Source organism: Onychomys torridus, chromosome 18, assembly GCF_903995425.1.
Source record: "Onychomys torridus chromosome 18, mOncTor1.1, whole genome shotgun sequence".
NCBI lineage: Eukaryota > Metazoa > Chordata > Mammalia > Rodentia > Cricetidae > Onychomys > Onychomys torridus.
In genome coordinates this window covers 39,825,439-39,841,539 of record NC_050460.1, presented here as the reverse complement: position 1 = coordinate 39,841,539, position 16,101 = coordinate 39,825,439, and the positions used below count along the sequence as shown (strand labels likewise).

Below are 16,101 nucleotides of genomic sequence, written 5' to 3'. Positions count from 1 at the left end.
TTACTCTAGGGAATGGTAACTAATGCATTAACAGCAATACTTAATCCATAATAGTAATGATAAAAAATTTATCAAACCTTACAGAGTCAGAGATATTACCTTAGATATTTCATATTCAAATTAATATCTGCTCACCATGAAGTGATATTATTATTATAGTCACTTTACTAAATAGTTAATGGGACAGATGTGGTGATGCATGACTTTAATCCCAGAATTTGGGAGGCAGAAGCAGGTGGATCTCTGAGTTTGAGGCCAGTCCACTCTTCATAGTAAGTTCCAGGACAGCCAAGGCTATGTAGAGAGAGACCCTGTCTTAAACAAACAAGCAACAGCAATAAACCAGCCAATGGAATCACAGGAAAATTAATGAAACCATACAGAAAGTGATAGAACAAATTCTAAAACTAAAGCAATTGACCTAACAAGTAATTGACTTGAGATTTCATGATTTTAATTACTCTGTTAAATTTCTTGTTACCATAATTTTACAAACTTCTATATATAAACTTGAAGTTAAAAATTAAAGTGTAATAATTTAGATTTTTTTAAACATACTCTAACTTAATACATCTCTAGACCAGAGGCTCTGTTGCTTAATGATGCTTCGTTTTCTTATACATACATACCATGGACTAAATCAAGCAGTTCTATTCAGGTTTGTCTCCTGAATCTGTGCTACTGAACAGTATCCTAATTTTCATCAGCACTGCTGACTATTTCTTGAGCTGAGAAAACCCACTAAGTCATAAGGATCTCAGACTATTTGCTAAAGAATGTATTCACTTTCAATGCTCTATTTGATCTGAAAATGTTAAAAGAAATGATGGCTAGTATTCTAAGAATGGAAATAAGTGGCTAAGGGCTAGCCTTATTTCACAGGTGCAATCTTCTTGGTTGTTTAGTGAAATGCTTTTGAAAAATTAATAATGTGGTTCAATGCACTTAAAGATGGTATGAACTCTTGTTCTCTAATATTTCCAAGACCCAATATCCCTAAAGGGTTTTTGCAGAGGAGCTGAATGCTTAATTAACTATAGCTTTCATTGAGTATCCATCCTTCCTTCAAAGAGAAACTCGGTTTACTCTGGCTGTGTTTCCATGATAGTTCATCCTGTCCCTGTGCTTTTGATGCAGCAGAATAACTCAGGCAGCTGATTCTCTGCATAAATGGAGAATTGCTACAAAGGTTTAAAATAACTTTAGTGTTAATGTAGTTTGTGTAGCTGGAAAGAAGCAAAGCAAAGATAAAGGAAAGTGGGTATTCTGGAGACCATTAGCTGAAAAGTGGATAGTCAGGTTAGACAGAGAATGATGGAGGTGAGCTGAAAATAAAGGGAAGAGCAGAGGCACCTGCCTCCAGAAGCAGAATTGCTTTTTAATGTGAACAACTAGAAGGCTGCAGGCTCTCTGGGGAAAGAAGACCACATGTCTGTGGTGTGGGGGTCTTAGGGCTTTATAAGATGGAGGTAAAAGAGTCCATCTGCAGCTTACTCCCCCTGTAGTCAGGAAGTAATAGCATGCTTGGTTTGTGGATCTCCTGGTCAGAAGCCTCCACAGGTGTTATCAGTCAAGTCAGCTCTCCAGTCCAGAGCTTTCAGGTAATTAACCCCCAGTCAGCAATTTCAAGAGGCACAGGCAACAGTTGATCATGCCTATGACTGCTGGCATCAACACACATTTAGACAAGCTGAGCTAGAGTTAGGCATCTTATTTTATATTTTTCCCCTGCAATTTAGAGACTGGAATTTAATATATATTTTTAAAATACTAATACCCAGTTACCTAATGATCCCCATACAAAGAAAAGAACTCTCTCCTGCCAGCCACTAAAGACTGAAGTGATGAGCTAACATTATCACAGCCATCCTGACCATATATGGGCACACCACTAGAGGCAAGTGAGAGAGCTGACTGGCTGTGTTCCTACAAATCAAAACAAGGCAGTGGGTCTGGAAACCACAGGAATCTACACTCAGTCACTGTTGGACCCATTATTGCTGCACCTCCCATGCAATGGAGGAGGGTGTACAAAGAGGCAGAGTCAAGGTTATGGATGTAGCTTTTAAATTTAAATAAATATTTATTTACTGTCTCTCCCATACAGCATTGTGCTGCCTGCTGGAGAGATAGATGATTAATAGTAACAATGGTGGACCACCACTGACGACATATTATAGATCATAGATTTTAAACTAAGTTCACTCTAAGCCTTTCAGCCATATTTGTATCACTTTGTTTATGAATTAAAGATGAAATTGTTTAAATCATGCCTCAGGGCTAATAAACTAGTAAATAGTAAAAAAGAATCCAAGATTCTGGGAGGTTAAAACCCAAGGTCTCTCAGTTTCAATAGGTCCCATTGATTGATTGTTTCTCTCAGTGTCTGTGCTACTGGTGTTATATTTAGAAAGTGATTTCTGGTGCCAATGTGTTCAAGAGTACTTCCTACTTTCTCTTCTATCAGGTTCAGAGTAACTTACACAGGGACACTTTGCTCAGCCTGGGAGGAGGGGACTGGCCCTGCCTGTACTGAATCCACCAGGTTGAGCTGAATCCCCAGGGGAGTCTTGGCCCTGGAGGAGATGGGAATGGAGGGGAGGGGCTGGGGGTAAGGTGGGGGGGGGAGGGAGGGGGAGGACAGGGGAACCCATGGCTGATGTGTAAAATTAAAACACAAATATAATATAAAAAAAAGTAAAAAACAAACAAACAAAAAACCAAGGTCTCAAATATCAAAGCAAAAATTCTGAGTGTATGTATCATGGTTGACAAAGAACATCCTGCAGATGGAATGGGAAGAAACTGAAACTGAGAGCAGGTATTTGGGGAATGACTTGTATAGTGACTGAAGACTTGGTCTGCTTCAAGTCATTCTTATTCTCACAAGAAAGTACACCGAGGACCAGCAAGATTGTCCAGCAAATGCTTGCTGCCAAGTCTAACCACCTGAGCTCTGTTTTTGGAGCCTAAATGTGAAAGAGCGAGCAGGCTTCATGCAAACTCTACTCTCTATATTTGTTTAGTGTGTGTGTGTGTGTGTGTGTGTGTGTGTGTGTGTGTGTGTGTGTGTGTGTGCTTTTTTTTTAAAGAAAGCACCTGGATCCTTGCAAGGGCTAGCATAGTAGAAATGTGTAATAAGATATGGTTTAACTTTCTAACACTATCAGATTCTGAACAACACAGCTTACATTGTGTGTTCTCTGTATGGCAGTAAGGAAGATTTCTATAGCATAACATGTCTCATATAGAGATCCAATGCACTAATTATAGCCTTTTAGATGCTTGTCATAGAAAGCCATTCAAAGCAATTTAATAAAGTAGCCAATCAGGCAGGAGTCTGAGAAAGTGGTATTTAACTTTGTCTAACAAGCAACCTGCTAAACCCTGGCCTCAGTGCATCTGAATGGTGATGCCCTAAAACTGTCCCCCAAAGTGTATCTTTTTCCACTCCTTTGCCTTCACATGTGAGAGAAAAAAAAAAAAAAAAGATCCAGGCTTGTCTGATCCTTGGTGCCTTGGTGTTCACTAGCATTGAAAACTTTTCATTCAAGCTGAATTCTGCTTGGCAAGGGGAGGAGGACGGGACTTAATGGTTTCCTGTGTTAACAAGCTCTGTTCTCTCACAACTGAAGTCTGGGTAGAAAAAAGCAAGATATCCACATGATGTGTTGGGAATGGCAAAGGAAACCCCAGGCCTCTCTGATCTTTTCAGACACCTCCTTTGGATACAGAAACTCCATTGCTGGCCTCTCTCAGGAATAAGCTTGAGAACATCCTGGAAAGTGGCAGACATGCTACTAGGCAGATGCATTAAGTCATTATTACCCATTAGCCGTTTATTAGGAAAGAGCTTTCGAAATTGCCTATTTTATCTGCTAGTTCTGCCCAGGGCAGGCTCTGAGTAATACATGTTTCTGAAATGGTGGGCAAAGTTCACAGTTAACAGAAAGAAGCAAAGTGGACTGGCCTTTGAGGAGATTAATCCTGCCCCATGGGCTCACAATGAAGTGGTCACAGCCATGCACTGTAGCTTCTCTCTTGGTTTTTTAGGATGGACCCAGGTATGGCTCACTCTAGAGGTGGAAATGACAGCAAGTGACAGTTTCACGGGCCTGGTACTATGCTTGGGTAGTCCCCGAAGCATCTAATCTAATTGGTTTTAGAAAACCCTGATTCACTTACTCCTACCAGTTCCATTTTCGTGACAGGAAATTGAAATGACTTAGTCAAGTTCACAGTTATTAACTCCTAGAGCAGGGAGCAGTGGTACCCTTGACTTCAAAGCCACAGTGAACCTTGGGCTACTTGGGCACAGAGACACTCATAGAAATGTGCCACTGAGTGGCAGTTCATGAGAGCAGTTATGTGAGAACAGAATCCATTTTCAATAAAAAATAAAAATAAAAACTCTGATGTTCTTCCAGGTAAACAGCCCATGAGTCTTCTGAGGTCTGATGAAGTCACATGCAGGAGGGACTCTGCTGTTCTTACACCGAAGGTGACTTGCATGGCTTTTTTCCAGTCACTGATAATTTTTATATAAGGATATTGTCTGAGTATGAAAAGACCTCATATCTACCTGGAAAACAGAATAAAGGAAAATTGTCAAGTATGTGTTATCAAAGCCAAAGGCAGGCTGGAACCAGATCAGCTGTTCATATTTCCAGTTCCTAAGAATTGTCTAGTGACCAAGAAGCTAGGGAACAAGCCACAAGTGATTACCACGGTGGTGCAGGCCTCTGTGCAGGTGCCCAGACAACCCTGACTATTATTATCTCCAAGTAGGCAGGCTGTGATTGCACCTTACCTTACATTGTTGTAAAATAAAACAACACACAAACAAACAAACAAAACAGGGGAAGATCGGTTTTGGTGTATTGGACCTAGGAATTCGGCTGGACACCACAAAACCTGCCCACCCTTGAAAGCCTGCAAACTGCATCCCCACACTTGCTTATTTTCTGAAGCTTAATTCCACCTTCCTAAACACCCTTGTATATCCTAAATCTAATTTCTCAACACTCTTACTGTAAATCTGCAAATAAGTTTGGCTGCTGAGTGTGTCTGATGTCATTGTTAAACTGGGTCTCATGAAACACACTCCTGCCAAACATATGCACTTACTGAAAACAGCACATACATGTGCTTACTCAGGCTGGACAAAATGCTTACATGGCACTGGCTCCAAGAATTCTACGTGGAAGACCTGACCTTATTTCTAAAGCAGGAGTGGACTGAGTCTAGACCTTAATGAAACTGAGATGTTGATCTGCAATAGAAAACCAAATCCATAAAAGACTGACAAATGTGATATAAAAAAAAAAAACCCTCAACTTAAATATACATCAATACAGCAAGAAAAGATATCAGAGAAAATAAAGACAATGCTCTATTTGAAATAGGCAAAGGCATGGGTAGACAATAACTCTCCCCAAAATAAATACAAATGACTAATGAAACAATGAAAATGAGCCAATGATAGTTGCATTCAAAGCATACTAAGCAAAATTTTATTTGGGGGGAACTTTTAGGAGAGAACTTCCATGCTTGCTATTGAGGGACACCGTTGGGGCTTCTATAAATGACTGCTCACATGTCCCCCTCCCCCTCCCTTTCTGTCCTGGTGACCTAGAGTAAACCGTGTTCAGTATGATAGTAAATTCTTGGCCTCTGTAGTGTGTGAACTGCTTGCTCTCAAGCAGCATGTTCTGGGAAGCCCCACTCATTAGGACTTGCCATTAGGAATCTTTCCAAAATGAATATGCATAAATTTCCCCAATAAAAGCCCCCTTGATTTCTGAATTCAGGGAGACACGTCTTTGTAATTATTCCCAGAGGTCTCTCCTCACTGGCTACAAGTGGCAAACGTTCTTTGACTCCCATTTCCTGGTGTTTTTCCTAGTCTGCTCTCACAGCTCATCCCCATGCTCGCTGCATCCCATTGCTGCATCACACAGCCTAAGAGCACTCCTTATGCTGTTAAAAATCCTGCCCTCCATAGGCTGCATCCTGTCTAAGTATTAGATATAATCTAGGAATGCTGTAACCTTGGCAATGAGCTTGGGTCAAAGAGGCCTGAGTACTGCTAAAGATTCTACAAAAGGCAGATTCCGCACTGGGCTTCTTAGGGTTCTGTGATTGGGTGTGAGGGTTGTCCAAACATCATCAGGAGTTCACACTGCAGGGAATGATTGTGATTGAGAACAATCAAGCTCACCTCAGTGGGAAAACCCACACTTTGTATCTTATAAGTTTAAATTCCTGTGTTTTCCCAAAATCTATCTTCACCTACCAAACTTCTATCTTTCGCCAAAGTTTGGGTCCTAGACCGCTCTCTTGGGAACTAGCTGGTGACTATGAGTGTCAAATGGTCCCACAACAGAAGCCACTGATTAAACTAACAGGTGCCTTGTTCTGCTGACAGCAGTGTAGGGAGTCATTTTACTGGTGGTATAGTGTGCCACCACAGCCGCTGCATTAGATACCATTTAGAAGGACTCTGAGTGATGACTTAGGAGGACTTTGCAGGTAACAGTAAATCTATATACATTTCAAAATAAATTTTTAATAAATGAAACACCACCCCCATTCAACTTACGTGCAAGATAAATTTGTGAGATGCCCAGAGGCTGGAAAAGCTGAAGGGTGGCTCACAGTGGGATACACGGGGGGCTGAAGTTAGCCCACCAACATGAAGAGTTCTAATCTCCAGGTCGGGTGAACCCTAAATGAACAAAGAATCCTTGAAGATGATCAGGTGAGATGAAGAGCTAGAGGAGGCTAGTCCAATAGGATGAGTCCTTGCAAAGGAGAAAAGCTGGACATGAAGAGTCATGTCTAAGAGAACAAGCACCAGAACACCTTAACAAGCCAGGAAGCAGCTGGAGCTAGTGGAAGTTGAGAGATGCCTGGACAGCTTTTAGTTTTGGGTTTTTTTTTTTTCTTTGTTTGTTTTTCTGGATGTAGTTTTATTTATTTATTTATTTTTATTTTTCAGCTTCAGATTCAGTTGGCCCTGCTAACTGTCTATATCTGGAATTTCTAGCTTTCAGAACCATAATTGAATAAATTTGTGCTATTTGAACTCTCCAATACAGGAAATTTTTAGTGGAAGTAGTAGAAAACCAGTATAGGAGTGGCACAAGGTAGCAGGCACTCTCAAACTACACAGGTGGGGGGGGGGGTTCAGGGAGGGGAGCAGAATTAGGAAGTAATTGAGGAAACCCAGAATTGTGGCAGTTGATTGGGCAGCTTCTGGGGATTCATTGTGGTGGTACATTCCTATTTTCCAAGATATATTTTTGAGACTGTACATTGCCATATGCTAGTAACAAACCTGCTAACATCGACTGTGTTTTTCTCCAAAGGAAATCATTTGTGTGGTTCCATGTCATGCTGCCTTGATGAGCAACACCCTACCACACTTCACAATCCACATGGTTGATTATGAAGCTTAAAGAGTTACAGCAGCCACCTGTGGACGTGAAGCTTTGTATGGTCTTTGTCGAGCAATCCCTCTAAATATTGATTTCTTATATCACTATGGCAATACAGTTGAGTGACACCTGCGTAGAAGGAATTTGCTAGCACATAATACCACTAGTCTAAAATTTTGGATACTGTGAATAATTGATATATCTGAATTTGGGCCAAGAAAACATCAGGCCATCAAAATATATGTGATAAAAATACAGGGTGTTAATGGAAAGAAACATCACCAGGTACAGTATTGAATAGGGAAAAAGATATAGAATAGTAAGAATGGGGAGGAAATTAGGTAAATGCATATATTCACATAAACAACTATGTTTATGTGAATAACATAAACACACAAACACATAAAATCCTCCTTACAGTTGTGTTCAGGGATCTGGATATACTCAGCCTTTATTGTCTGTTAAAACTGCCCTACCCAATTATATATTCATGATGACAGGCAGGCAGCTTTGGGTATGGTTTGCCTGTGGCTGTGAGTGCTGAGAACCTTCATTCAGCCTTGACCAGGGACAACTTGAATCTACTTTATCTGGCAACACATAACTAAACAAGTCCTTCCTGGTACTTCTTTGGGGGTTAATATAGACTCAATAAGCATCTCTACAGATGTGGATAAGTGCTTGCTTTTAGCATGTCAGCATCATAAAAGTATGGTGCTCAAAGATTAGAATACTTAACAAATACTTTAGGAAGATAAATGCAAATAGCAGAAATTGTTTTAACAACAAGAAACATTCCCAAACACACACACACACACACACACACACACACACACACACACAAATGCTAGCAGTTCACTAACAACACTAAAAACACTCATCCTTACTATTTTTTGCATTAACTGTAGGTGCCTGTTAGGGATTCAGTTCTCTTGAGTGGAATTGTCATGGACAGTCTTTCTGAAAGCATACCTCGTGTTGCTAAATGGCTGAGAACTGGACAAAACCTTGAGGTGCCACAGACCATCTGCTAGTGACAAGAAAGTGGCTGACTCAGAAGTGGCCCAACACACTGGCTCCTAGGAGACACACAGGTTACCTTATACCAGAATTGCAAACATCACACCTCTGAAACCCCCTTTTAAAAGGTGGCATATTGGGGTCCCTGCCCTGAACCTGGCTACCTGTGCTCAAACGGCACTCTACTGTAACATGGCTTCTCTTCCCCTGACCTCAGAGCCCTCACATTCAAGTGGGGACTTTGACACTCCAGTCTTCAGCCCAGGCTTTAGACAAAGTTAACATGATTATAATTTTGCATAGAGTAATAATATTCAGATACTTCAGAACAGAATGACATGATCTCCTTTTGTTGTTCTTTTCAATGTTAGCCCAGCCAGTGATTGACTGAAGCCTGTCTTACTGGATTTCATACCGGGGATTCTGTTGACTGCAGGGGGTTAAGGATGTCACTATCTTCCCTCATAGCTCTGCTATCCCTTTTCTGTACCATTGAGGACAGGTGAGTTCATCATTCATTCATTCCTGGATGATGCTGATAGGACACAGTATTAATTCCCTTCCTGCCGAGTTGTGGGGTTTATTTTTGTCACTTTATTCTGGTCACCTAGTTCCTTCCCCAAAATTTCCTCTCTCCTTCTCTTAGTCCCTTTTCTTCTTGCTCCATTTCCTTCTCCCTCCCCACTTTGCCAGTTTCCTGTCTCCAGACAGAAATGTAAATAGTTGCTTTGTCTCTTCTTTGGTTTTCTATTTCAGTTATTCCATAGACTTCAATGAATCAACAAGCACTTTATCTTTCTCTGGTCATTAATAAATCTAGCTTTCTTAGTCTGTTAGGTTTCAGATAGGGCATGTCTTTCTAGAGGACACTGAGGTAGATTATTGGTAAATAAGGAATCTGTTAGAAGACTTATTAATGCTGTTGAGAGAAAGCAGAGGGTCAACAATATGGTGGTGGCTGAGGAAACTTTAGGTCCAAGGAGCCCTGAGAGATCCCATGGCCACTTCCTTGATACACTCACAACACACGTGGCTTAGCAGGAAGCTTCTGACACCTTTTGACAAGGATGGAGGTTCTTAGCAATGGCCTTCAGCCTGGCTTTCTGATTCCCAGACACGCAGAAGTGGAGGACTTGAGAAACATGATGCAGGTGGCACCAATATCTTAGCATCAGCACCTTTGGTGTTATTCAATTTTCAGATGAGGAAGCCTGTCTGCACTGTGCCTGCAGATGCTGGTGGGTCTCTGTGAGAGGGCACAGCTTCTATCAAGCATGCCAGATTCTAACATTACATTCCTCCAGTTTCCTATTTGCCTGATCTAAATGCTTAGCTCTCCTATGGCACCAGCTAAGATGTTCCTGTGCCACTGAAGCTGCTCTACAATATGTTTTAGGACCATGTAGATCAAGCCCTGATGAGATCACAGTAACTCTGTAGCTACTAGCCCATAGGGAACTCTTCCAGCATATTGAAACCCCCAAAGTAGGTAGGTTTCATGAAAATTGGGAACCTATAGGCAGACTCTGAATACTTGTCCATGTTATGAATTTATCAGACTTCAGGCACACCACAGGTCTCTTTCTTCTTCTTCTTCCTGTAGCTATTTGTTCAGGGGTAACTCTGGGACATGGAAACAGCGGGTGTTCATGACATGACTCCATCCATTTGTTCTTTTGCTTCACTGTGACCTTTGAGCTCAGCAGAGCAGCCCTTAGGCATCTGCACTACAGTCCCCTGACTTGCTCTAAGTGCCTGAGAGGACCCAGATACAAGAACCTAAAAGTCAAACACTCAATTTTTATCCAGCTTCTTACCTGTTCTTCCTTAGTTCTATGATTCTGATAAGGTCAGGTTCCTTGGAAAAGGCTTCTCTGGGCTAAAATCACGCAATGATGAAGAAGGTTCACTATGAGGAAGAAGAACCCAGAAGTTAAACCAACAAATTATCCTCCCGTTGTTTGCATCCTTGAAGCTCATTAGTATTTAGACATTAATGAAATACCTAGGAGACTGAAGATAGTAGTTTTCCCCAAAGGGGCATTTATAATTTACACACACACACACACACAATTTATTTTTGAGACTTTTATATATAAGTGCTGTATTCTTATGATCTCTTCCTCCAAGTCCTCCCGCATCCCTCACCCCAACTCCTTCTCAAATTTCTCATGGTCACCCTCATCAAAGAGGGTGGTAACGTCATATGACTTGTTTGTCATTGACCTTATTCAAGATGGCAACTGTGCCCACATGGTCACCCTCATCATGGCAGATCACGGTGGTGTTTTCCATAACCCAATTTCTTAGCTGTTATTTTTTTTTCCTAAAACACACAGATCACGTAATTTCAGACATTTAAAAATCAGTCAGAAACACAAGCCTGTGGCCACATCCTTCACACATTTCCATCTGCACATACAAAATAGACATTTTAACAGAAAGGCTGACAAAACTTTTCCCGGGAAACTGTCAGCTGACCAACTTGAAAATCCTAAAGTAAGAGTTTACAGTATGGGGCAGCCAGTAAGAAACCATAAGAATGAAAGACGTGTCCTGCCAAGGTGGTAGAGGCAGAGATGCTAGACGCTGTTCATATCGGGCGAGCTGGCTATGCGCTGCTGAGCATTGTGCCTCCCGGTGCCAGAGGCAGCACCTAGGACACTAACTAGAGCTCATGGAGAAGGTGCTGTAGGGGAAACAGAGTAGCAGTGCAGCTGGGCAGGAAAGAGGGACCCCCCAGCTGTGGCATGGTGGTGGTGGCAGTGGTGGCAGGGAGGAGGGAACAAAGAGAGACAAGACAAAGAAAGGAACAAGATATTTTGAGTGAAAGCATGAGATGCCTGCAGAAGCAGGGAGCAGAGAGCCTAACCTTGGGTCTCCAGGCTGCTGGGAAAGGACAGCAATCAGGACAAGGATGTCTAGCAGAAGCTGCCGAGGTCCCATGAAATATCAGGATATGGGGTGCCAGTAAGCAGGCACGTGGATTGATATCTGAGGGCTATTGGGGCAAAGGTAGATAAGTTTAGGTGCATTTTCCACGAGTGAGGTAGAAAAATAAGATCCAAGGACTGAATCCCAGCGACTCAGAAATTCATCGAGGACCGATTGAAAAGGCGCCAGCTGCTAAGTAATTCATCAAACACCTAACAGGGGCCAGGGCATGTGGATCCCAGAGACAAGAAGACACAACCTGCCCAGTGAGTTGTCATGCAAAGGGCAGGTGCAGAAGGGCTAAGCCCAAGGGACCCATGGACCTGAGAGACAAAATGAAGCCTCTCTTGTGGGGAATGGCCAGAGATGGAGAAGAGGGGGTGATTATCGATCATGCAGCACCTGTAGAATGAAGGAGCCCAGAGATCCTTTGCCTAGAAAAGTAAAACTGTTGAAGGTTCCAGGGTCCCAGCATGTCTCAGACTTCCAGCTGGCAGGAGAAAGTGCCAAGAGAGCCTGTGGAGTTTAAAGGCATAGCATGCGGGTGAGAGACTGGTGGGTTGGAGTTGAGAGGGAGAGACACCATGCAGACATCACTCTTCTTGAGAGTTTTAATAGTGGTTGCGGGAGGGGGGGGTCACCGACAGAGCGACCTCATGGGGAGAGAGAGAAAAACTGGGGGGGGGGTAGAGTGGGCAGGGGCTTAGGAGAGAAGAGAGAGAAGGCAGATGGGGCGCTGCCTTTTATGAGGGGACTTTGTGCATGCTGTGCTTTACAAATGGCCTAAGGATGATGTTGTCAGGATGCTAAGTGGGCCAAGGTATTGTCTACTTATTGGCCAGGTCCCAAGGGCCAGGTCTGAATGCTAACAAGGGTTAATTAATCTTACACAGTCTGATATCTCAAACTTAGAGAGTTTCAGGGCAATGGAAACATTCTCTTTTTTTTTGCTGGAATCTCAAGGCATTTCTCCAGTACCTTTCCAGACCAACTGGCCTGTCATGTTCTCTCTCTTTCTTTCTTCCTTTTTTTTTTTTTCATTTATTAATTCCTATACATGCTTCTGTCCTGGATTGAGCCGGCAAAGTTGTAGAATTTGTTGCTAAATCAGCCTCACTGTGTGAACTGTTCACAGGCATGGTGTATTCCCAGCATCAAATGCAGGTCCTGACAACATATTTCCTCAAGGAAAAACAGTATTTGCTGAATAAATGGAGAAACATGTATTCCATGCCTTCGTTTGCTTTCTGATGCTATAAGAAAATACCAAGTATTGGATAATTTATAAAGAACAGAAATTCATTTTTGTTATGGAAGCTGAGATGAGTACAAATGGCATGGTCATGCTTAGCATGCACTGAAGAACTTCCTCCTCCATCACTAAGCAGCAGAAAGAGCATCACTTGGTGAGATAAACAGGCTTGGTGGCTTAAGACTCTTCCTCTTAAAAATGCCATCAAAACAGCCCTGACCTCATGACTAACTGACCTTGATCTCTCAGTCTAACTCCACCTCCCAGAGAACCACCACGAGGCACCACCAATACATAGCTATAAAAATTGATTTCCAGCACCTTGAGTTTGAGGGACATATTCAAACCATTGCCCTGTGCCTGTGGCCCAGCATAGCTTTTTCAGAAATTGTAGGCTATTTAGCAGCTTTAATGTCACAAGGTACTTAGACAAAAATAAGATGTATCCACTAAAAGGACAGCTATAGCAGGTCTGCATGTGCAGGGATACAGGGGACCAGCTCAGGCAAAGAAAGGCTATAAAGGTAACTGGTTTTAGGCAAAGCTGAGAGTGCCAGGCAGGGAGGGGTTTCTGCTCCAAGTGAACATAGGAACCATGAAGAAAAAACCCCAGAGTTTGTCCTGGTGTAGCCCCTTGGTAATTATATCATTTGTCAAATCATTTGGCCTTGCTAAACTCCAATATCTTTACTTTAATAAAAAAAGAAAAAATAGAACCTCGCTGTCTGTGGTGGTATTGTGTTCCCTGAAATACTGTGTGTTCCCCGAAATAAACTTATCTGGGAGTCAGAGACAGAACAGCCACAAGATTAAACATGAGTATAGGCAGTGGTAGCACACACCTTTAATCCTAGCATTCCAGAGACAGAAATCCCTCTGGATCTCTGAGTTCAAGGCCACATTAAAAACAGCCAAGCATGATGACCCACACCTTTAATCCCAGGGAGTGATGGCAGAAAGGAGAAAGGTATATAAGGCGTGAGGACCAGGAACTAAGTTAGTTAAGCATTTGTCTGGTTTAGCATTTGGCTTTGAGCAGCACAGTTCAGCTGAGACCCATTATGGATGAGGACTCAGAAGCTTCCAGTCTGAGGAAACAAGACCAGCTGAGGAACTGGCGAGGTGAGGAAACTGTGGCTTGTTCTGCTTCTCTGATCTTCCAGAGTTCACCCCAATAACTGGTCTCAGGTTTGATTTCATTAATAAGACTTTTAAGATTCCTACTACAGCTGTCAAAATAAATCTGTAATCAGCTCTAAGGATTGATTTTTATAAAATATGGAAAACAATCTAATATACTGCCAGGTGTGTTCTCGGTGCTCAACAACAAGAGTCTCCATTGATTCTGAATTTCAGTACCATTTTTTGTGGAGGATTATTTCCTCATGAGAACAGAATTTGGATTACCTGCTGCAAAGTAATCACACAACGCTCTTTGTTCTGAGGAAACACACCTTGCAATTCACTAAATTTGAACAGGATACACTTCCCTTATGTAGTATAATTCTGTGACTCCCCAGGCACACTATAGGGGTGCCTGTTTCTGAAGCCACCTACATCACCCGGCACTCATCATGCATTTTGCAAGTGACAGGTACAGTACCTAGTTATCTCTGCATCTCTGCTGTGGATAGAGAAAGCAGTAGGAAAGAGAAGTGAGGCTGTTGTGGTCACACAGCCGACTGATGTGTGAAAGATCTAGTCAGAAAGCTCACAAGAGGCTTCTCTGCCCTTCTATGTTCAAGGTGCAACTGGAGTTTCAGTGGGATAGGATGGATAGATGACCACTTCTGCCTTCTTGACACTGGGAGTGAGTGCCAGGGAGGAACTACATACTAGGCATGTTCTTTTTTATTTGTGTTTTCTTGTTTTCCTCCTTTGGAAGGATCATAAACTCACTCTCTCTCTCTCTCTCTCTCTCTCTCTCTCTCTCTCTCTCTCTCTCTCTCTCTCTCTCTCTCTCTCTCTCTCTCTCTCTCTGTCTCTCTCTCTGTCTCTCTCTCTCTCTCTCTCTCTCTCTCTCTCTCTCTCTGTGTGTGTGTGTGTGTGTGTGTGTGTGTGTGTGTGTGTTTTAAATAACCCATTAGAAAAAGATACAGACTAGCATGCTAGTGAAGCCAATTAAGAGTTAAGCCAATTAAACTTTGGCCAGAGACCAAGAACAGGCTACTGTTTCAGAGTCTCTTTGTGTCAAAGCTCATTGGCACAGCATTTTTAAAGGAAAAACCCACGCAACCCACAATTACATCAGTGTTATAGAAGGGTCAGAGTAACTTTGCAATATTTGTCTAGACAGAACATAGTAGTTGTTACAGACACAGCCTGAAAATTAATTTTGATTTATACCTTTTTCAGCTATTCTGTTTTATCATTAGTTTGTATATAACAAAAACAACAACAACAGTTATTTTGGTTCATATACATGGTTAATACAATTTCCAGGATGAAAAATGAAAATCTCAAATATGTTGTCAATACAGACGTGTGCCTGTGATGGCCTAGAGGGATGAGAAGTGTTTTTAAGCAGACCCAAGATGGAGTCAGGACAAGATGGCGTTACCTTCATCACGTCTGTTTTAAGTTGATACAATATACCTAGAAGTCTCCCCCTTTTCCTAACTTCACTGTTTTGATTCCTTCAAGCCAAAAGGACGTTACAGAGATGAGATAAGGAGAGTGGCTGTTTGATTAATGAATTAGGGGAGTATTGATCATGGATAGGGAATTGAGACTGGCGGAATCATTAAAACATCCTTTTTTTGGGGGGGATACTTTTTCTAATTGTGGGAAGGACCTTTTTTCTTGAACACAAAATTAATCATCTTCTATTTGTCATATACTATAGAAGTATATCTGACCCCTCTCTCTGAAAACAATAAGCTTGCCAACATAATGGGGCACTCAGCATTTCCAACCAGGATGAAATCCTCAGTCAGGGTGTGGCCATCCCAAGCCAGTGTACCAGGGAGTCAGAGCCTAGTTGCCTGCTTCCTCATGCTCCAGCAGCACCCACAGCTTCTCCCTCTACCCCACCTTTGCCATGCAGCTCCTCTGCCTTTCCTTCCTTCTCACAGGAGCTGCAAATATTTATCTTTAATATTCTGGTCTCAAGAAGGAACGGTATTCTAGGGCCTGGTGAGCATGCTCGCTTAGCATACGAATGCATTCTATTGTAAAAGCAATTGCATGGTAGCAGGCGGCAGGCAGAGCAGAAGTGAGAATAATTCATTTGGGGAAACTTGGCTATAAGCTAAGAAGGAAGAACAATGACTGCTGAGTTATTTGTGTAATCCCAGGTCTTATGTTTGCCTCTCCTGTGCCTCCCTCTGCCAAGGGCATATTGAAGCCATACTGTGATGACTTTTATTCTTTGACATCCTAGTGAATTTGCACCTACTATTTTGGAAAAAAAAAAAAAAAACAAAAAAACACTCTGTGTTATAATTGTGCTGGAAC

The 16,101-nt window shown here is 42.1% G+C and overlaps 1 long non-coding RNA gene across 3 annotated transcripts in view; it reads left to right on the top strand.

Annotated features, from left to right (window-relative positions):
- Positions 1-13,320, top strand: part of LOC118569285 — a 62,580-nt gene extending 49,260 nt beyond the window's left edge. The window contains exons 3-5 of one of the 3 annotated variants that reach the window (XR_004943061.1): positions 4,428-4,501; positions 7,371-8,961; positions 12,529-13,320. This is a non-coding gene — a long non-coding RNA (uncharacterized LOC118569285). Of the gene's footprint in view, positions 1-4,427; positions 4,502-7,370; positions 12,016-12,528 lie in introns of those variants that run through there. The other 2 variants (XR_004943062.1, XR_004943060.1) reach the window with 2 other exon arrangements.
- The last annotated feature ends 2,781 nt before the right edge of the window (positions 13,321-16,101 follow it).